Source organism: Sus scrofa, chromosome 17 (genome assembly GCF_000003025.6).
Source record: "Sus scrofa isolate TJ Tabasco breed Duroc chromosome 17, Sscrofa11.1, whole genome shotgun sequence".
Taxonomy (NCBI): domain Eukaryota; kingdom Metazoa; phylum Chordata; class Mammalia; order Artiodactyla; family Suidae; genus Sus; species Sus scrofa.
This window is the reverse complement of record NC_010459.5, coordinates 20,388,512-20,410,057: the sequence shown is the minus strand read 5'-3', so window position 1 is coordinate 20,410,057 and position 21,546 is coordinate 20,388,512. Positions and strand designations below refer to the sequence as shown.

Genomic DNA, 21,546 nt, shown 5'->3' with positions numbered 1-21,546 from the left:
ACAATCTATGGCAATAGAGTCTGGAGCAGGATGGAAAGAAGAATGAACCTTGGGAGTTCCCATCATGGTTCAGTGGTTAACAAACTCTAACCATGAGGATGCGGGTTTGATTCCTGGCCTTGCTCAATGGGTTGCCGTGAGCTGTGGTGTAGGTCGCAGATGTGGCTCGATCTGGTGTGGCTGTGGCTGTGGCTGTGGCTGTGGCCAGCAGCTACAGCTCTGATTCAACCCCTAGCCTGGGAACCTCCATATGCTGTGGGTGTGGCCCCCAAAAACAAAAAAACAAAACAAAACAAAACAGAATGAGCCTTTGGGGGAGATGGGATTTTGTTTCCAAAAACCAAAGCACAAGGAAGGGAGAAGATTCTGGAAAATGAAGCAGAAGTGAATGCGGAGGGCCGGCCCGCCTAGGAAGGGCCCCCTCCAAGGCTGGGGATGGGGAGGTGAAGGCCAAGATGTCCCCTTGTGGGAAGGTAACAGGCAGCTGTTGCGAGGAGATGGCAACACTTGGGAGGGGAAGAAGGAGACATGATTTAGGGGTTAGAATCACTAGGATGGTGGGACACTGAGTCATCCTGTGTGGGCTGATGAAGCAAGCCAGGTGATATTCTCTTAAGGTGTTTGAGGAGTTCAGAAAGAAGGACAGCCTGGGTTCAAATATTGGCTCAGAGACATTAACTGTGCGGCCTCGGGGAGGTCAGTTTTGACACCTCTGAGCCTATCTTGTCTACAGAATGCAGAATGCACCTACCTTTTAGGGTCACGAACGTCAACTGCTTTGTCAGAGCAAAGTGCATGCGAGTATCTGTGAAGTAAAGGCTCTTGCACTGCTTAGCATCTCTGAATTCTGATGCTACCCTGGACCAGTTTTTTTTTCTTTCTTTTCTTTTTCTTTTTTTTTTCTTTTTCCCCAGCTCGGAGAAGTGAGGTCTTAGAGACAGATTTTAAACTGAGGAACATTTACTTTCCAGTTGATGGCCCCCACAGTAACTTTCTCCCAAAGATGCATTCACCTAAAGTGTCTCTGACCTCACTATACATTTATTTACTTTTTATTCTCTGCCTTCGTATGTTATTGGTAGATATGTTTTTGACCCTTGAAAATGGGTAGAGAGAGAGAAGAGAGAGGCAGAGACAGAGAAACAAGTGCCTCAGCTTCTCAGTGAAGACCCATGAGTTAATTTATTCTAAATAAAGCGATGATGCTGATTGCTGAGGAAGATGTTTACTGCAGGGAAGTGACAGAGGGTAGTCCAGGAAGCAGGAAACAGAAAAGCAGAAATGGTAAATAAACTCCTAGAAAATATGTACGGTTAGAAGTTAATGAAAAGTGCTGAGGGGGAAGGATAACCCTGGTGATTCTTCTTCCAAAAGTGGAAGCATATCATTTAGGCGGGACTCACTTTTCTCTATTTCACATTCTTAGTGGGATTTTGCTGATTTTTTCAAAGGCAACTGTAAAGGTTTTAGAATCCTCAAAATGCTACTGTTGGTGAACACCTCAATAACTCATACGAATTTGAATTCTGCAAAGGATAAAATCAACAGAAACTCTGAAGAAACATGCAAAGGCAAGAAAACTCCAAGGACTTTTTAGAGATTTTATAAGCCAAAGCTAGGCTCCTTTTCTTCTTTTTTCTTTGTCCTTTTGCGTGATCATAAGCCAGTCCAGAGCAGGGAGCAGAACCCAAGGTTCACACATATATTTATTTAGTTAGCAAGGCATTCCTATTTTTATAGCCCCAAGTTCTTAACTTTCTTGTTAGCAAATGTTAACAAGGTTTAAAATGTATAAAGTGAGCTGTGGCATGTAAAAAATGTTGGCCTATCCTGGCTCCTTCTTTTTTTATACCCATGTTCAATGAAAACATCCTACTGACAGGCAGAATGTCTGGGCAACTTTATAGATAGTGTTCCCACCTTAGGGCCACAAGGTCACAGATTTGTTCCTGATTCTACTTAAAAAACACTCAACAATGGTAAGTTTGTGTGTGCTTTTATGGGACGGAGCTGTTTTATATGATCCAGGATCTTAAAGATCCTCCAAGGAATCTGGCATTGTACACTGGGCTGTGCATTGGAAAGTCTGCTTGGGCGCTTGCTGCGAAATTGGGGAGCTTCATTGCGTCACAAGCAAAGACTGACTGTAATATTTCTCAGACAGTGTGTCTACCCAAGGCCAAAAAGCACTTTGTTTTCATGGTGGTAATCAAAGTGCTTGAAAGGCATTTCAACCTGCTGTTCCAGCATGGGTTTGCAGTGGCTATAAAATAAAACAAGGCAGAGGGGAGAAAAAAAGGAAAAAGGAAAAAGCAGACCCCACTGGAATCACACCGACATTTTATAACCATTTTAGACACGGCAGGCCTTTCCTTCTTGGGTCATGCGTAAATATGGCTTCTGAGGAGTTGCTCTTGCAATCCCTGAAGGCCCCTAAGTGAAGAAGTGAAATAATCCATCAACGCCATAATGAGCAAACACAGGAGTGCTCTGAGCAAAAGAGGATTAGGAAATAGCCCCATTGGGTGGTAACCATGATTTTCTGAAGCATGTTGACCAAAGAACAAAACCCTCCTAACTCTGATTCCTGTGTTCAATCACTCTTTCAATCTGGGCTGGCCATTATGACTTTCTTTGTCTGATTAGGCTTTAGGAAAATTATTGTGTCATCTCTGAGCCTAGACCTCAAGAAGGTCTTGCAGTTCTACTCCTTCTCTTGGACCCTGCCCAGCCACGGAACAAGCCAGGCAAGTTTCAGCTGAAGGATGAGCGACCCCATGGAGGCAAGGCAGCATGGCAAAGTCACACTGAAGAGGGGTGAGGATACAGGGAGGGGTCATGAATTGCAGGTATTTTGTATAATCTTCCACATCTACTGCAGGGTGCTGCTATCCCATACATGTAGGCATTTAGAGCAGGATCTGCACTGAATAAATACTGAGTAAATATGAGTGAGCGTTACTGCTCCTAAATCAGATGCCATCACATGTAGCTGGACTGCTTCATGCCAGTATGCCCCTTACTCTTAGGAACTGATATTGACAATTCTCACAAGCCCTTGGTTCCATCTGGGGCACACACATGAACTTGAGTGAGAGAAAAGGCAATAAAGCCACAGTGTGTGTTAATATACCGCTAACCATCTTTCTTTCCTTAATGGAAGCGCCACATTTGACAACTCTTCCCACCCACCACCCACCAAAAGGTATATATTGTCTCTTCTATTCTGACTTTGACCAAAGGTTTTGATGGTAAAGATGACTCATACAAGAAGTGCAAGAATGTCTTTTATTGCTTCTCCATTCATTGTCTCGTTCTCATGAAATTGTTGAATGACCCTGGAGAATATAAAACCTGTCAAAGAAATAAGCACTGCATGACATGTGGCAGGGGGTTCCAACTCATCAGGAAAAAACTCAGATCAACTTGTTTCCCTGGAGACAACTCACATCCGGGGCTGTCCTCGTTCCCAGGGACTCATAAAGCCCTATCTCCAGGGCACAGGTGAGGCCTTCACATTCTTTGGGAACAACGGCCCGTTCATTTCCTCCGTGGCTATAAAGTGACTTTATTGGACTTCGGTATCTAAAGGAAACAGGGCTCTGGGTCAGAGGGCGCTTTTAGCAAGTCACAGGCCCCTTTTAGAGCTGAAACCTCAGGGATGTGGGCTAGGGAGGTGCTCTTGAACTCTTTGAAATGTAAGTTAATTTAAAGTTCAAAGGAAGCCCTCTTGGCTTGATCATTGTCACTGGGGAGCAGGGGCGAGATGCATTTATATGGTTAAAAATGCTTAGACCGGTTAGCTGTATAGCATCAGCTTTTACTAAGCTATGTTTCCATGTGATTTGGCAACATACATGGGATTGCTCTAGAGGGAAAAGCACTTCAGGAGTTCCCGTCATGGCTCAGTGGTTAATGAATCCGACTAGGAACCATGAGTTTGCGGATTCAATTCCTAGCCTTGCTCAGTGGGTTGAGGATCTGGCGTTGCTGGGGCTGTGGTGTAGGTCATCGGCAACAGCTCCCATTCAACCCCGAGCCCAGGAACCTCCTTATGCCGCAGGTGCGGCCCTAGAAAAGACAAAAAGACAGAAAAAAAAAGCAGTTCAGACATGGAGGGAAAGAAACTCTTTGCCAACTACAGTGGGATTCATGCACAAGGTGGGGTTTTCTTCAGAGTCCTTCCCCATTATTGACTAACTTCTATACAAATTGAGCAGGTGGGGAGGAGGTCTCAATTCAGAGAGAAAAGCGTCTGTCTATATAAGCAGAGAAGCACATCTTCTGCTCAAAGTATCATTCAGTCTACTGATTAAATGCTGTCTGTACGTCCTGAAGTGTAGTCTATGGCAGGCTCTAAAACCAAACAGCTCTCAGTGCAGATAGGTTGGAAAACCGCTCTGTACTACGTTTCAGTTTTGTGTGTTCACAGGACACTGATCTGCTAAAGACTTGGAGAACGATATAGAAACATGTTTAATACCAACCCAGTATTTCCAGAAGATATAGAACTTTTGTTTCCTCTTATTTTTTAATTTTTAATTTTTAAAAAATTTTTTGGCTATGCCTGAGGCATGCTGAAGTTCCCAGGCCAGGGACTGGACCCACATCACGGCAGTGACCTGAGCCACTGCAGTTGATAATGCCAGATCCTTAACCACTGCACCACAGGGGAACTCCCTGTTTTCTTTTTTATGTAAAATAAAACATCTTGAGAGAGGTTAAGTAGATTTTGAGTGAACACTAGAGTATGAGTAAATCAGATTATCGTAACATATTTTCAAGGATGCTGTTTTAGGTGTTTCACACAATTGACATCATTGGAAAATGGTAGACACAATGTTAGGTGACTTTCAGAGCTTCAGACTCTTAGTTATAAGTTGTTTTATAATTTGGTCTTTCTATTTGAACCTAAACAATGCTTTGGAAATAAACTTAAGGAATAAATGTCTGAGACAAATTATTAATAAGACTGAGGTACATATACCTAGCATATGGCATTGCTACAATTAAAGGCACGTAAACTCTGATACTGGAGCCATCATTGGTTCTAGAAATATTTGTGAAGAGTAGGGGGTTCTTCCCCAAGATCTCCTTTGTTCCTTATTCACTTGTCTTATTTTCTTCCTTGCTGGACCCTTGGTTATTCAAACCCTCTACCTTGTCATTCTGCAGCACAGACCTATGCAGTTGACCTGGATGGATACAAAGTTAGGGCTCGAACTCCTTTGCCTGTTGGTCCCTCCCACTCATGCTTCCCAGCTGTTCTTAGCCTTGTGGTCTTGAGGTTGTCGGGACAGATGCTGCTGCTTCCTTATGCTTGCCACTTACAAAACAAACAAGTAGAAAAACCTAAAGGGAACCACGCATGTGTGTGTGATGTGGTTGAAGAGATTTCAATCTGATGGGGATTCTATGTGTCTTTTAAATTAGAAAAATTAATAGATAAAGGTTCTTTCTTTTTTTTTTAAATCATGTGATCCATGTTGTTGGAGGAGTTTAGAAACAACAAAGTGGTCTTTGGAGGATTAAAGGTTAGTCTTCAACTCTCCCTCCCCTTTTTCATCTACTCCTCTATGTTTTCCCCTTTGGCTTCCTGAGAGAGTGTATTGAGAACAACATAGCCCTATTTGTTGCTTGCTAAAGTCTCTGTTGACCTAAATTTTATTTCACATGATTCTGACATTTATTTTCTAGAACAAAAGTCAGGGTCTGCACTTGATTACTCCAATGTGGGTGACATGAACTGGGAGACCAACTCAACAATGGAAACAAATGCCATTTTTAAATAGTTGGCCATTCTAACTTTTTTTTTTTCATTTAAAAAAGTATTTAATAGAAATATTCCCTCAAATTTAGGACCAGGCCTCAACTAGTTTCTCCCCTTCTCATCAAGATGAACAAGGAAAGGAGTTCCCCTGTGGCACAACAGGTTAAGGATCTGGCATCGTTACTGCTGTGGCACAGGTTTGATACCTGGCCCACAGGCTGAGGGTGTGGCCGAAAAAAGAAAAAAAAAAAAAAAAAAAAAAAACCAAGCAAAGAGCCTGTCATCAACTGTGTGCACATATCTGATTTTTTGCTGGGTTAGTTAATTGAGGCATTTATTGTGCTGTGGAAATGGGCAAGAGACTTGTGTATGTAAAGCTCTTTTCTTTTTTGGGGGGTGGGGTGGACCTGCAGCATATGGAAATTCCTGGGCTAGTGGTCAGATTAGAGCTGCAGGCCTACACCACAGCTCCTGGCAACCCTGGATCATTAACCCACTAAGTGAGCCTAGGGGTCAAACCTGCATCCTCATGGACACTGTGTCAGGTTTTTAACCCGCTGAGCCATAACGGAAACTCCCTAAAGCCATTTTCTTTTAAGTGAAAAAGAAAGAGTAGTAGTTGGAGGAGTGGTCATATTCAGAGTTCTTGAATTTTATCTCAAACAAAGTGTAAACCCAGAATCATCTCTGCCATGAATTGTGGAAAATCTCATGAGTTTCACCAGCAGCTTGTTTTTTGAAGTGCTCTACAAAAATCATTTTACTTTTTGTTGTGACTTGATGTTCCTTTACTGCTTCATGAGTACTGCCAATACAGGGGGGCTCTGTAGAATGCTTTTTCCCCCTTTTAAATAATCCATTCTAAATAATTCAGTGATAAACACTTCCATCCAGTGTCATCTCTTCCTCAGTGAGAATCACTTTCATTCCATTGCTGGATCCACTTACTGAGAAGATTGGCTGAGAACTAGGAGAGAGGAGAGAAGGGCCTGGATCTGCTCATCTAATTTGGGAATCTTAAGGCCCACGCTGACTGAACTCTTGGTTTTGTGTGTGTGTCTGTGTGTGTGTACGAGAGAGATAGAGGGGGTGTGTTTTCATTTGCTTGATTTGCTTTTTAGCTAAAGCTGTTTGACTACTAAGGAACAAATTTAAAACTCAACTCTTCCACTGGTTCAACATAGTTATCTTGAGGCTATACCTTGAGGTTACATTGAATTCTCCAGTGTGTCACCTGCCACAGACCTCTGGTCCCCAAGTTTGCTGATGGTCATAGGACAGGCGATTTGCCCCAGAAGCTTTTCAAGGAAGTTGGGTGGGGGTGAAGTACAACTTTTAAAATTACAGAAAATCCTTGGGAATAATGTAAAATAAGCAAGTGTCCACCACGAGAATTGATAATTCATTCAGCTACTCAAATGGTTAAGCAGACATTTACTGAGAAGCTGTTGTGGGACAGACTCAATTCTAGACAGAAGTTAAAGAAACAGAACTCCAGCCCTCTAGGAGCTGATATCTTAGTGCAGGAGATGAAAAAAAAATGGACAGCTGATAAATTTTTCACATACATAAACTGCACACACACACATACACAGCCCAAGGAAAGTTTAGAAGAGTGATGGAAAAAAAGGACTGTTCTGTATTGGAAAAAATATCCTAGAAAACCATATCTGATAAGATGGCATTTCAAGACATGATTATATGCATTTTGATATAATCTCTTTTTAAGGTATTTAAAAAATTTAAATTCAATAGTAGAGATATAGTGGAGACAGTTCTATATATACACACGTATGTAAAGAATAGATAACTGTTTTATGCATATATTTAAAATTTTTGTCTATACACACTATGTTGTTTTCATTGTACTATGTCTTGCTATTTTTTTTTTTTTGGTCTTTTTAGGGCCATACCTGTGACATATGGAAGTTCTCAGGCTAGGGGTTGAATTGGAGCTGTAGGTAACAGCCTACACCATAGCCACAGCAACACCGGATCGAGTAGCGTCTGTGACCTACACCATAGCTCATGACAATACTGGATCCTTAACCCACTAAGTGAAGCAGGGATCGAACCCATGTCCTCATGGGTACTAGTCAGGTTCATTACCCCTGAGCCATGATGGGAACTTCTATGTCTTGCTTTTTTCATTCAGCCTTAGACTGTCTGTATTTGTCAGTGTGCACCTGCATTGTTATACTTCATTCATAATAACTGATGTATGGTATTCTATGGAATGACACTACACATAATTCATTTCACCATTTCCCCATTGGTGGAACTCTGGGTGTTTTTATTTATTTCTCACTATCACAAGTAATACTTCAACAAGCTTCCTTGAACCTGTCTCTTTATGTACACATGGAGAATCTTCTCTGGGTATCCACTTAGAAGTAGAATTGCTAGTTTATAGGGAGGGGGATTTTTTTTTTTTAAATGCAGATTGCCAAATCCCATCCCAGATCTCCTGAATCACAATCTCTGAGGGCAGGCCTTAGGCAGCTGTATCTTTTACAAAGCTCTTTGGGAAATTCAGAAACAGTCTTCCAAGGGATTCATATTTAGGAGCTTGTTGCTCTAGCCCATATGAATCCATCTCATGCTCGGATTAATAGAAGAAAAAGATGAATAGTCTCTTGCTGGCAATGAGAATAATCTTTGAGTGTCTATTAGGCCCCAGGAGAGAATGCTGTTGGTGTTCCCCCAGATATTGGCTTGTGTACCCATCTGCCAGCTGCTGTGAGTGTTGGCTGCTGAGGGCTCACAGCTGCCCTGTCTCTGGAGAACTGCCCTTAGCAGAAACTGCCAGCCTGAAGGTTATGACCCCTTTGCCCCACCTCCAGTAAACTCAGCTAATGACTGACTGACCGTGGGGTATAAAGAACTAGGGTTCCTGCCTCAATTTTGTGGTTCAATTCATGTGTCAGACTTCCCATGGGATCAGGATGAGCTAGATGCCATCACAGCCCATCCCTCTCCCTCTTGCTGCTTCCCTCATTTCTCTTCTCCTGGGGATGTAGCCTTAATATATCAAGTGCACCTCAGGTCCTGCTTTAAGCCATGCTTTTGGGAACTTAAACCAAGCTAACCTTTTGCTCATTTTCCCACTCTCTTATCTTCCCTACTTTCTGTTCTGTTACTTTTGCTTGCCCTTTTTATTTTATTTTATTTTTTGTCTTTTTAGGGCCACACCCATGGCATATAGAAGTTTCCAGGCTAAGGGTAGAATTGGAGCTGTAGCTGCTGGTCTACACCATAGCTCATGGCAATGCCGGATCCTTAACCCACTGAGCGAGGCCAGAGATCAAACCCGCATCCTCATGGATCCTAGTTGGGTTCGTTAGCTTCTAAGTCATGACAGAACTCCTAAAATTTTTTTTTTTTTTTACTTTTTTAAAAATTAAAGTATAGTTGACTTACAGTGTTTCTTCAATTTCCATTGTATGCTGTCCCCTGTGTTATACAGTAGGAGCCCATTGCCCATCCTTTTAAAATGTTACAGTTTGCATCCACCAACTCACCTATGAGGAAAATGTAGAAAATGAAGCAGTAATCTCCATTTTCACTTGCTTTTATCAAATGCACTGAGCTAGCTCATTCTGGGTCTGGGACCTGCAGACACACCACCCTTGAGTTACAACTTCTATCTGCTCGCCTGGTGAGTTCTTGAAGGTCTGAGACCTTGGTTCCATGAGTGGTACTGTTGGCTCCTGTCCCCAGCTCTTTGCTGCTTCCCCTGAGACCTCGGAATCAGGTTTGTCCCACATTCTCAGAATGTGGCAATATGGCAGTCACTTGTGCTGTCAGCAAACTTTTCCTCCTAAACCAATGCATTGCCCACCAGAAACGAAGGAATGTTGCTTTCCCCATCCCCGGTGCTCTGGAAGCACTTCCTCATGGGAAGCACTTCCTCATGGGAATAAATCCACCCCACTTGGGCTTGGAGCTGTGGGGTGAAGCCCACCCCTGACCCCTACCTCCTCTGCAGGCAGAGCTTCCTTGACTTGCCTTTATTTTATAATTATAAAATAGACATGTGAGCCTCGGAGCTCTAAATCAAGCATTCATCTATGCTTTGAAACTACAGCCAGGAAGTAAATCCTCAGGCCCTTTCAGAGCAGCCCTGTTTCAAGGGGAGTGGCAGAAGGGCTGGAAAACCAGCCTCTTCCTCTCAGGAGGCTATGCTGGGCACACACAACTCCAAATCTCCCCCAAACAACAAATCTTGTAACTTCCAAGGATGTGGAGAGAGAAGTCAGGACCTCCTGGGAGACCAGGACCTCCTGGGAGACCAGGGTTTGGTTCCACCCTGAAGAGCTTTGTGTCCAATGAGATGTGTGATGCCTGGGCCTCAAGCTGTTAAAGAGGAAGTTTATCTGATCTGCCTGGCAACTTAGATCTAATCCTCCCAGGGTGGTGTCCCTACAGTTGCCACCTGGGCAACCACCCCAGATTGACAGGCGCAGATGCGCTTTCACAGGTAGAAAGGGATTATCTCAATCCCACTGCTTTTGTTCCTGTCTTTATTCAAAATTTTCCATCACTCAGGGTCTGACAGAGAGAAAGTTAGTTGCAATCCTGCCCCTAAATGCTTGCCTCTAGTAAAGTGTGGATTATTTCAAGCCCCTGTTGTCCTTCCCACTACAATTAACTCTTGAGACCCTGTTACCTAAAGTGCTGCTTGCTACTCTAAAGCGGATACAAGGCAAAGTTGGCAGAAAGGAAAGTTTGTCTTATTTTGGATGCCAGCAGACTCAGGGGGAGGGTGGACTCCTGTCCAAAGGCTGACTCCCTCCACCACCCCCACTCCCCAACCCTGTCCCCTGCCTCTGACAGTCAGTGGACAAGAGCTTAATAGGTGGAGGGAAGGGGCTACATGCAGAAACAGCACAGTCAGGATTTCCTGTTGTGGCTTAGTAGAAATGAACCCAACTAATATCCCTGAAGATTCAGGTTCGATCCCTGCCCCTGCTTGGTGGGTTAAGGATCTGGGGTTACCATGAGCTGTGGTGCGGGTCACAGAAGTGGCTCTGATCTGGTGTTGCTGTGGCTGTGGTGTAGGCCAGCACCAACTGCTCTGATTCAACCCCTACCCTGGGAACCTCCATATGCTGCAGGTGTGGCCCTAAAAAGAAAAAAACCAAACTCTGACTGTCATCTTAAGCGGTCTGATCAGTGCCATCTTGATTGAGTACAGTTAATCTTCAGTTCCAGAGTTGATTTGTTCCCATTTCCTGGAGGCCATTTCTTGGACTTGTGGCAGTTTATGCCATGGCTACAGTCTGGTCACAATGTCGTTAACTTCTTCTACCTGATTGGGGTTTCAGTACAAGACAGCTCACAGGATATGGCTCAGAATATAATCTATAGCCCTTGAGGAGGAACTAAAAGGTCCTCAACTTTGCAGAATGACCTCACTATTATTATTTGGTCTCATTGAACAGTTTTCCTTTGCTTCTGTATTTTCTCACTTTTCCAATTAAACTTATTCTTTGACTAAAGTTTTTCTAGAGAAAAAAAGCAGGTGGAGGCCATGGAGGGTGGGGGTAGGACCACAGGACCCTGCTCCATTTCAGCCCCTACAAGGCAAAAGCTGATGGTTCATCCTCCACTAGAATCCAATTTGACTGTGTTTAGAAGTGCAGATCTGACCATGTGATCTTCTGGAATGTGGATTCTTAACTACCCAGCCAAATGAAAAAAAAGTCTGTTTTTATCAGCCAAATTTTACCTCCTCAAATTTAATTTTCTTTTGTGATCTTTCAGTATTTGTTAAAAATTCTGCACAACCAGACCCTCAGTTAGAAGCCTTATGGATCAGGGAGTTCCCTTCATGGCTCAGTGGTTAACAAACCTGCCTAGGATCCATGAGGATGCAGGTTCAATCCATGGCCTCCCTCGGTGGGTTAAGGATCTGGGGTTGCCATGAGCTGTGGTGTAGATCAAAGGCGTGGCTCAGATCTTGAGTTACTGTGGTTGTGGTGGTGATGTAGGCTGGCAGCTGCAGGTCTGTTTCGACCCCTAGCCTGGGAATCTCCATATGCCATGGGTGCAACCCTAAAAAGCAAAAAAAAAAAAAAAAAAAAAAAAAAAAAAAAAAAAAAAAGGTTTCTGGATAAACTTGATAGTCACAAAACCCTTAATATAACATATATGGAATTTGTCTTTTTTTGTTTGTTTGTTTAGGGCCACCTCCTGTGGCATATGGAGGTTCCCAGGCTAGGGGTCCAATCAGAGCTGTAGCCACTGGCCGGTGCCAGAGCCACAGCAACGCGGGATCCAAGCCGCGTCTGAGACTGACACAACAGCTCTCACAGCAAAGCTGGATCCTTAACCCACTAAGGCCAGGGATCAAACTGGCAACCTCATGGTTCCTAGTCGGATTCGTTAACCACTGCGCCACGACGGGAACTCCCTGAATTTGTCTTATTTGCTATCTCAGACCTTGAAATGGAAATATATTAGTGCCTCTAAGAGAGGGTCTGGTGTCAAATTCTGGTTTAACTAAAGCAAGACATTCTTGTGTAAAAGAGCCATGAGTTTTCTATCAACCCAACCAAGTTCTTCAGGCATGGGTAACCCTCCTTGCCCCTGGTGTCCTCTTCTTTCCTCACCCATCACTAACACTACCTCTCTGGAAGCAGTAGCCCTCATTCTTTCCCAACCTTGAATGGATTTAAGTCACTGCATGATCTCACCCAGGGGCAACAGCTTTTGAAGCCCAGCATTCACTGGGGAATGAAAGGCATGGCTGGGAATTATCTATTAGGCATCGAGAAAAAGGTACAGAACACATACGAGAGTAGAATGTTGTCAGAGCCTTTCTGAGCTCCTGGAAATGCATCAGACTCGAAAATAGAAATAAAAGGGAAATCTCTTAAATAGATAGGAATTAGAAGTACCAACCCATGCTTGTCCCATTGTTACTTACGTAGGTCGCTTCTAAGCATTAATGATGAGGTATGTCTTTAACTCACATCATTTTTCAAACAACAATAATAAATAATCATATTGTGATCATACAGTTGAATAGCTTCCTAGCTTTCCAAACACTTTTGATATTGTCACACCAACCCTTTGTGCTACAGAGACATATTATTGAAGGTTTTCATTTTTTATATGTTTAGAAACCCATGGTAGCACAGTGCAAGGAGCATGGCTGACAGACCCCTCTGTTCCCAGGTCATAGTTTAGAGCCCTCTCTGTTACAGCAGACTGATTCTATTTAAACTAATCCTTTACATCAGATTTTATTTTGGAGAGGTTTATGAAAATTCCCATTCCTAACAAACCTGTAGAATACTAGAAGAAGGATTGACATTAAGAAAAATGAAATCCGGGGTTCCCATTGTGGCTCAGCAGGTTAAGAAACTGACGTAGTCTCCACGAGGATCCAGGTTCAATCGCTGGCCTTGCTCAGTGGGCTAAAGATCAGGCATTGCTGTGAGCTGCAGCATAGGTCACAGATGCTGCTTGGATCTTGCCTTGCTATGGCTGTGGCATAGGCTGGCAGCTACAGCTCTGATTTGATCCTTAGCCTGGGAACTTCCCTATGCCACAGGGGTGGCCAGAAAAAACAAAAACAAAATGTATTATTCTCTGTATCTGTGATACACCCATGACTTACTAGCTTCTTTTCCTACTAAATTCATTCAGTACTACCTGCCTAGTGTGGCCATGGGGTCCAGTCTTTAGTCATACCCTCCTTCCAATGACCACTTCTCAACTGACAGATGAGGGCAGAAAATGGACAAGAAGAAATGACTGATCTCTTACAGTCCATCATCAAGATTCTGGGGAGAGACTAGAAGATTATATAAATTTATACTGATTTTAGAGATGTTGGGGTCATCAAGTATATTTCATTTGTCTGAGTTCCTAATTCTTTCCCAGGACCATCTCTGCTCGAACATGCAGACAGATTCAGATATGGGGAAAGCTGCATCAATCAGTCAGTGCCTTTGGGAGTGGACCTGAACTTTCCTCTATCAGATCTAGTTCAGCATCTTAGGAAAGGAACTCCTGTCAAGGTCAGATCACCACACCAGTAGCAATGCCTTCTGCGCTGCTCTCATAGCCTTGAATCCTGCCGTGGTTTTAATGTGTTCTATAACTTGGGCCAGTGTCAGTAGAAAAAGACAGAAAACATGCTTTTTTATTCAGACAACATGGAATAGGAATTTAAACATTTTTGAGTCAACATCAGCCCAGGTTATGTAAAATCGGATGAGTGAGCAAAGCGAGTCTCCCTTCCCCTCCCGTCCCCTGTAAATATTCATTGTTAAAGTAACATCTTCAGTGCAGTGAGGTTTTCCCCTGCTCTTCTGAGTCCAAACCCTCAGTCTTCTTGTCACACTTCAACTCCACTCTTAAATGCTTTACTTCTGGTAGCTGTCCATACGTGAAAATAGATGAGTATAAATACTTTATAAATATATAAATGAACGTAGTGGCTTTTGGACACTCCGACATTAGCTCTGCTGTCCAGTAGTTTAGATAGAGTTAAAAATCCTAATAAAATGCTCAAATATTGCTTTATTTTCTTCCAGAACTAGTGGAGTTTGCTTCTTCCGGGTCTGTGTGGCTTTGCATTCCCAAGAAATCATTTTATTATTTCCCTTTTCTTCTGTAAAATTTTTACAAGGAAAGTGGTATTTCTTCATTCTTGAAATGCTGACAAATGGCGAAAGAAGCTGGATTTTTTTAAAATGTGGAAAAAAATGTGGATGCTGTTCGAGAAGCCAGGAACAAACTAAAGGAACGAGGCAATTATTTCAGCTATTAAGTGGGCACTGGCTCCAGAGAAGCTAGCTGGGCAGCTGGCACTACATGACATCTCCCAGGGCAAATGGTTTGGAAAACGTGATTATTTGACTAAAGAAGCAGTAGGAGAAACACTTGCCAAAAAGGAATTTCAGAAGCTCTGCTTGAACATGAGTTTGAGGAAGGGAAAAATACTTGAGATGGGATTTCTGTTACCATAGCTGACAATGAGCTGGCCAGCTCCCTGCTGGCAGATGGTGCCAGGGTGTTCCGATTGAAGAGGTACACTGGGACAGCTGTGAACTCTTCCCAAAGCTCCATTGTTGCTGAAAAGAAGATGGCAAATATGAGAGCAGTAAGTGACGGTTCCTCTTAGATCAAGAGGACTCCTAGACCAAGGCATTCCTAGTAAAATTGGGTGGTCACACTGCTGACTTTGGCAGAGGTGTAGTTATTTATTGCTGCATAACAAATTACCCCCAAATTAGTGACCTAAAAATTTTTATTATCTTGCAGTTTCTATGAGTCAGAAATCCAGATACAACTTACCCTCTGGTTCAGAGTCTTTCATGGGCTGCAGGTGAAGGCATTCTCTGAGGCTGCCATCAACTCCAGTCTCAACTTGGGGAGAATCTGATTCTGAGGTCACTCACAGGGCCATTGACACAGCAGAGGTCCTTGCTAGGTGTTGCTGGAGTTCTCAGGTCTTTGACACATTGGCCTCTTCAAAGGTCACCCACCCTGTGGAGGGAGGGCTCCAAGACAGGGAGAGGGATGGAGGGAAGTGGGGGAGGGGAAATGGAAGGAATGAAGGAGGGAAGGAGGGAGGAAAGGAGAAAGGAAAGGAAAGGAAGGAAGGAAGGGGGGAGAAGGGAAGGAAAGGGAGAAAGAAGGGAGGGAGGGAACGAAGGAAGGAGGGAGAGAGGGAAGGGGAAAAGGAAAGGAAAAAAGAAAGAGAATGGAAGGAAGGAAAAAAAGAAAGAAAAAGAAAGATAGATGAGGGACAGAAGCCACAGTCCTTTCGTCACCTTATATTGGAGCTGACATCCCACTACTTCTGCTGTATTCTGTTCATTAGAAGTGAGTCAAGGGATTTCCCACTGTGGCTCAGCAATAATGAACCCAACTAGTATCCAGGAGGACACGGGTTCGATCCCTGGCCTTGCTCAATGGGTTAAAGTTCCTGCATTACTGTAAGCTGTGGTGTAGGTTGCAGATGTGGCTTGGATCTCGAGTTGCTATGGCTGTGGTTTAGACTGGCAGCTGTAGCTCCGATTTGACCCTTAGCCTGGGAACTTCCATATGCCATAGGTGCAGCCTTAAAAAGAAAACAACAACAAAACAAACAAACAAAAAAAAACAAGAAGTGAGTCAAGAAGTCCAGCTCACACTCATGGGGAGGATAGTACATAAGTACATGCAACCAGGAGGCAAGAGTCCTTGATGGCTGTCTTAAAGGTTGCCTACCACAGTTAGTGACCATATATTTCATTTAAATGGATGCTAAGATTCTTTTCCTCCCTTCAGTGCTGTGAAGGTTGTTGACATGATGTGATGCACCTCTTTTGAAAAGAAACTGTGGTCGGTCAAGGGTAACATTGTCTTCCCTCAATGTATCATCTTGGTTGGTGATAAGGAACTGGCTAGCGTGGAGGCCATGGGAGGGTATGTTACTCTTCAGAGAGATGTGTGAGCTTGAATCCTTAGCTCTCGTGGGATTGCCCTCAGCTTATTCGTCTGTAGAATGGGCTTGGCTATGAGAAATTTCCTTGGTAAACTTTGGCTAAATAAGAAGAGATTGGATAGAGTGTAGTGACCTCTAGAAAGAGCGATGTGACTTATGCCTATGCTACGTGCTCTTCACACTGTAATGAAAGATTTGCTATGTGTATGGGTGTCATGTATTGATTCTCAATGTTGACTGTTTCATGAGTCATTTCATAGCCATGGTTAATAGGGACTTAATTTGTAAAAATGACAGATCAAAAGGCAAATTGTTTTCCTAATATACTGGCTCCCTGACAACATTTTACCAGTTGATTAATTCCAAAAAGTGCTATGACCTTGTTCAATTTGGATTAAAGAGCATCATAGAATGTCTGGGTTCATAAGGACCTTTGTGATCAGTTGCCTAAACTCCTTCACTTTATGGAGAAGGAGACAGACCAGAGCTGAGAATGAAAGAAAAAACAAAACAAAACAAAACAAAAAAACAAACAGCTTCACTGTTGGGCTAGTTCCTGGAAATAAAAGAATTAGCTTAAAAGTATCGTTTGAAAAAGATTTTTTCAACCTCTAGGGATTACTTTTTCATATTACAAAGAAAGTAAAGCCATTTTTTTTCTCTCTGCCTCTTTAATTCCTGCAGCATGGTAGAGGCAGCAGTCTAGTAGTCAGAAACACCAAGCTTTCTAAAGGAAGCTAGGGCGTCTGGCAGAGTTTCCAGGTAGAACAATGGGATGGCATGCATATTTTTTAAAGGGAGCTCAACTAGGAAAACATTGGGAAACTTTGGCTAGTTGATTGCCACTTCTTCCAGTCCTAAAGTTCAGAGATTCAGGGAATAGAGAGGGACAAAATGACTCAAGGAAGTGATGTTAGAACAGAGAAAGTACCGAGAAAGGAAAGAGCTGGCCCCTAGCAAAGAGTGGCTGAATTGGTGTCAAGATGGGGCATTGGCAAGCAGAAAGAGAATCTTCAAACAAAGAACACTGAAGCTGGAGGCTTCCATCTGCCTGAGTTCAAAGAAAATTAAGATCCCAACTCAAACTACCTTTTGTGGCATGTCTATTCTCGTCTGCTGGTGTATTTCCAGAACAAAATGTCACTTTAATTCCAAAGTTTACAGCCCAAAGCAGCTTAGTGTGAGGAAAATAACCCAAAATGTATCAGGCTCCAATGTAAAGCCAAACTGAATTGCTTTTGGCCTTGATGTGGAATGGCAAAAAATATCATTGTAGTTAATAAATCTGTTATTTCAATTAATGACTTTGGTGTACCCTTGCCTTTTGAAGTGGGGACAAATTGAAGACTTTTTAAGTGCCTTTCATTTTATATGGATGGATGCCACCCTCTTATAAGCCCAGTGACATTTTTCCAGAAATCTAAAATAATTTTATTTATTTATTTTTTTTTATTTTTTAATTTTTTTGTCTTTTTTTTTTTTTTTTTTTTTTTGCTATTTCTTGGGCTGCCCCTGCGGCATGTGGAGGTTTCCCAGGCTAGGGATCGAATCGGAGCCATAGCCACCGGCCTACGCCAGAGCCTCAGCAACGTGAGATCCGAGCCACGTCTGCAACCTACACCACAGCTCACGGCAACGCCGGATCGTTAACCCACTGAGCAAGGGCAGGGACCGAACCCGCAACCTCATGGTTCCTAGTCGGATTCGTTAACCACTGCGCCACGACAGGAACTCCTGAAATAATTTTAATTATATATTGATTTATTTATAGTTCATCTATTCTGATTATCTAAATTCTAGGTGAATGGCTGCAGCATATCAGAACTTTGGCTTAGGAATAGAAGGAGATTTGAACTGATCGTCCCTCTATAAAAATGCATGGGAATACTCGTCTGTGAAGAGAGGGTGAGTTTGAAGCAATTTCTTGTTCTATCTAGAGCTTATCTAAGAGAACAAAGGCAAAGACAAAGTGTGATGAAGGAATAAGTTGTTTAGAATTGAAGGGGAAGGAGCAGAGTGTGGAAGGGAAAACTGGCCTTGAGTGAGAGGTGTTGGATTCTAAGATACTTCCTGTGAAGTCCATGGCCAAGTGCATGGAGACACTTGTCTGTGATGAGAAGGTGAGTTTGAAGCAATTTCTTGTTCTATCTAGAGCTTATCTAAGAGAACAAAGACAAAGTGTGATTAAAGAATAAGTTGCTTAGAATTGAAGGGGAAGGAGCAGAGTGTGGAAGGGAAAACTGGCCTTGAGTGAGAGGTGTTGGATTCTAAGATACTTCTGTGAAATCCATGGCCAAGTCATTCAGTTGATGGCAGGCCGTATCCCTAAGGTTAAGAGGCTGTTAATTAGATTACTCGCCATCGTTTTCTGCAGGTTTACAATATTTTTACAAACTAAAGTGAGTAAACATTGTATATTCATTATAAAAAGTTGTAAAATATAAGAAAAGTACAAAGAGAAAGCAAAAATATCACTAATACAGCAGTTCGGACAGCCCCCCAAAAGTTGGGGATACAGTTTCCATTTTCTGGTCTTTGGCTTTTGGTGTATGTGAGTGTATCTATGCAAGTGTGTGTGTGACACTTCCTAGAAACAAAATTAGGAGAAAGCAGTTTTGTGGTATAACTTGTTTGACTAAATATATATCACAAATAATTTTCATATTTATGCATTATTTTAAAAATTGCTTTAAATTTTTAAAAATATGAATTTATGAGCTTATATTTATGAGTTTACAAATGTGATTTTTTGTAATCTATATGTCTGCATATCTATGTATAATGATTGTATATAATGAGAATACATATTGAATCTATCTATCTATATATATATACATATATATTCATTCTCAGGTTGTTTGTAATTCTCCACAAAATTAATAACACTCCAGTGCCTGTCCTTGCAACTAAATTTCTGTGGATGGTCCAATAATGAGGGGGAAAAAGGAGGAAAAGATGTGCGGGGGATGTGGGTACATCTGTAATATATAGATGCATTTTTTTTTCACAATTGAATCTATTATTCAATTCAGAGTATAGTTGGGCCAGTTCCTGCAGGAACAGCAGTAATAGGAATGATGTGATTTTGTTTAGGTAGTAGAATTAGGAGCACTTCCCCTGAATAGAGCCATGTCACTGGCTGGGTTGGGAAGACCACCTTCCTTTGGAGAAGAAAAAGGACATGTGGAAAGCAGGAAAAGATCCAGATATCTCCTGTTGTAAGAGCCCTGTAGTACCAAAGACCTTATAACTCACCTTGGGAAAGTAATTAGGGAAGAATGTGTAAGAATTAGGAGCTCCTCAGGCAGATTAGAGAGTCAGAGAAACACCAAAGAGAATTGCTACATTTCCAGTTGTACCAAGAAGCAAGGTGCCATCATCTCCCTGACTTTATCTGCTGTCGCTCCTTGCCCTGAACTTTATGGTCTGGTTTTAAACTACCTACATATAACGATCCCTGTCCTCAGTCTCAGGCCATGCCTTTCTTGCGTTGCCTGGCCTGCTCCTTTTCCTTTTTCCTTCTTGAGTCAATCCTACATAACCTTTAAGAACCGACTCAACCTCCATTATTTAAGGAAGCCATGCATAACCTCCCTTATTAAAGTACATCACACTCTTCTAGTTTCCTGTAACCCCCATGTCTGCTTCTGTTTAACCTACCAACCAGATGGTAATGAAATTTACTTTTCACCTATCTTTCTCTTTGAATTAAAGGAGGGATTTAGCCTAATTCATTTTTGTAATTCTAATGTCCTGGGTAATACTTAGAATATTATAGAGATGCATTTAATGGAAGGTCTGCTTCCACAATAAAGCTGAGAACACAAGGACTAGAAAAGAACATAACAGTATCATAACTGAGTCAATTTCAGTTATTCAAATAAGAGAACTACCATAACAGTAGCTGAGGGAGAGCTGCCAGGTGAAGCATATCTGATGGTTGGTGGCTTCCTTCTGTTTTTGTTTCTTTGTTTGTTTTTTAATGTCCCATAGAATAAGTTTGCTTTTTTGGTTAAATTGATCCTGCATTAATTGAATGCCAAGAATAGTGTGTAGTTGACATAGCTGGCCCAGGGCCTTGCAGAACGCAATTTGGTGATAAATGAGGCTTCCTGTCATGACAGAAGCACAAGTGCAATATGGAAAGATCACTTTTCCAAAAAAAGAGCAGTTTTTGAATCCCCTGAAGTGGAACTCAACGTGTTCTCTTCCATTTCTTCCTGAACCATTGACGACTTTTAATGGTCAGTGAGTCCTTCAATTACTTTATCATTTGAAAAATAAGTTGATATCTACCAAAATGAATGAAGCAAATATAGAGAGGTAAGTAGGTATCCAGAGAGATAAGGTTAGATGGATAGGTTGCCATTAGTATTTTTTCTGAAGGACATTTCAAACAGAATTTGAGGGTTAGTCATCAAAGAATCTTATGAAAATTGCTACGAGAATGGCTGTGCAGTAGTTACTAGTTCAATAACAGAATAAAATGGATATTTCTTATAGATTATACTCTATTATTACATGTAAACGAATTGCTTTACATAGATTAGGAAAATATCTATGGCCATGGTGACGGTTCAACAGCACTGGGTGGGAGAAGTCCAAGGAAACTTTACTCTTGAAAATTGAAAGTGTCAGATACTTTGATTTAGAAAGCTGGGGCCCTGTGTTACTTATATGGACCTGCCCTCTACACACTGTGTTTTCATTACTATTATTAAGATCTTGGCTATCGTGCATCTGTGACTATTTTAAATTACATAAACAGTAAGAAGAGATATATCAAATAAAAGTGATAAAAATCTCTAGAAAAGTCCAACTATGCCACAGTTATTACTCTTTCACTAACAGACTTTACCAATAAAAATAAAGCACTTAAGTGCATGAACATGATCTAAATACCATATTATTATAAATTACTTCCTGTGTTTGCAGGCCTAAAGATTATTCAAGATCCTGTTAAGAAATTAAAGCCACATGATGTTCTGAAATGAGAGCATGCAGATGCTTGTGGTATGTTCACCAAAGCAGGCAACAATATTGCATATGTGAACCAATTTTTACTTAAACTATCTCTCTACCTATATTTGAGATAGCCCTTCTATTAATTTTTGCCTAAGGAGAGAAAAGTCACCTTTTATGTGTTGTACTGTGCTGATTTTTTATGCTCTCAGACAAAACCTCACTTGTTTAACAAACCCTGGGGAGGAGGCTCCCCCCCACCGCCCCCCACTTGGTATTACGGAACGTTTTGGTAGTTATCATGCCCAGACTCCAAAGGCAGAGATGTTGGCTTCCCCCTGACATTTTTTTTTCTTTTTTCAGCTCA

At 42.0% G+C, this 21,546-nt stretch overlaps 1 long non-coding RNA gene across 2 annotated transcripts in view; it reads left to right on the top strand.

The window, feature by feature from the left end:
* Positions 1-21,546, top strand: part of LOC110257380 — a 481,953-nt gene that overhangs the window by 189,857 nt on the left and 270,550 nt on the right. For both annotated transcript variants that reach the window (XR_002339930.1, XR_002339931.1), the window contains exon 2: positions 18,018-18,122. This is a non-coding gene — a long non-coding RNA (uncharacterized LOC110257380). The remainder of the gene's footprint in view (positions 1-18,017; positions 18,123-21,546) is intronic.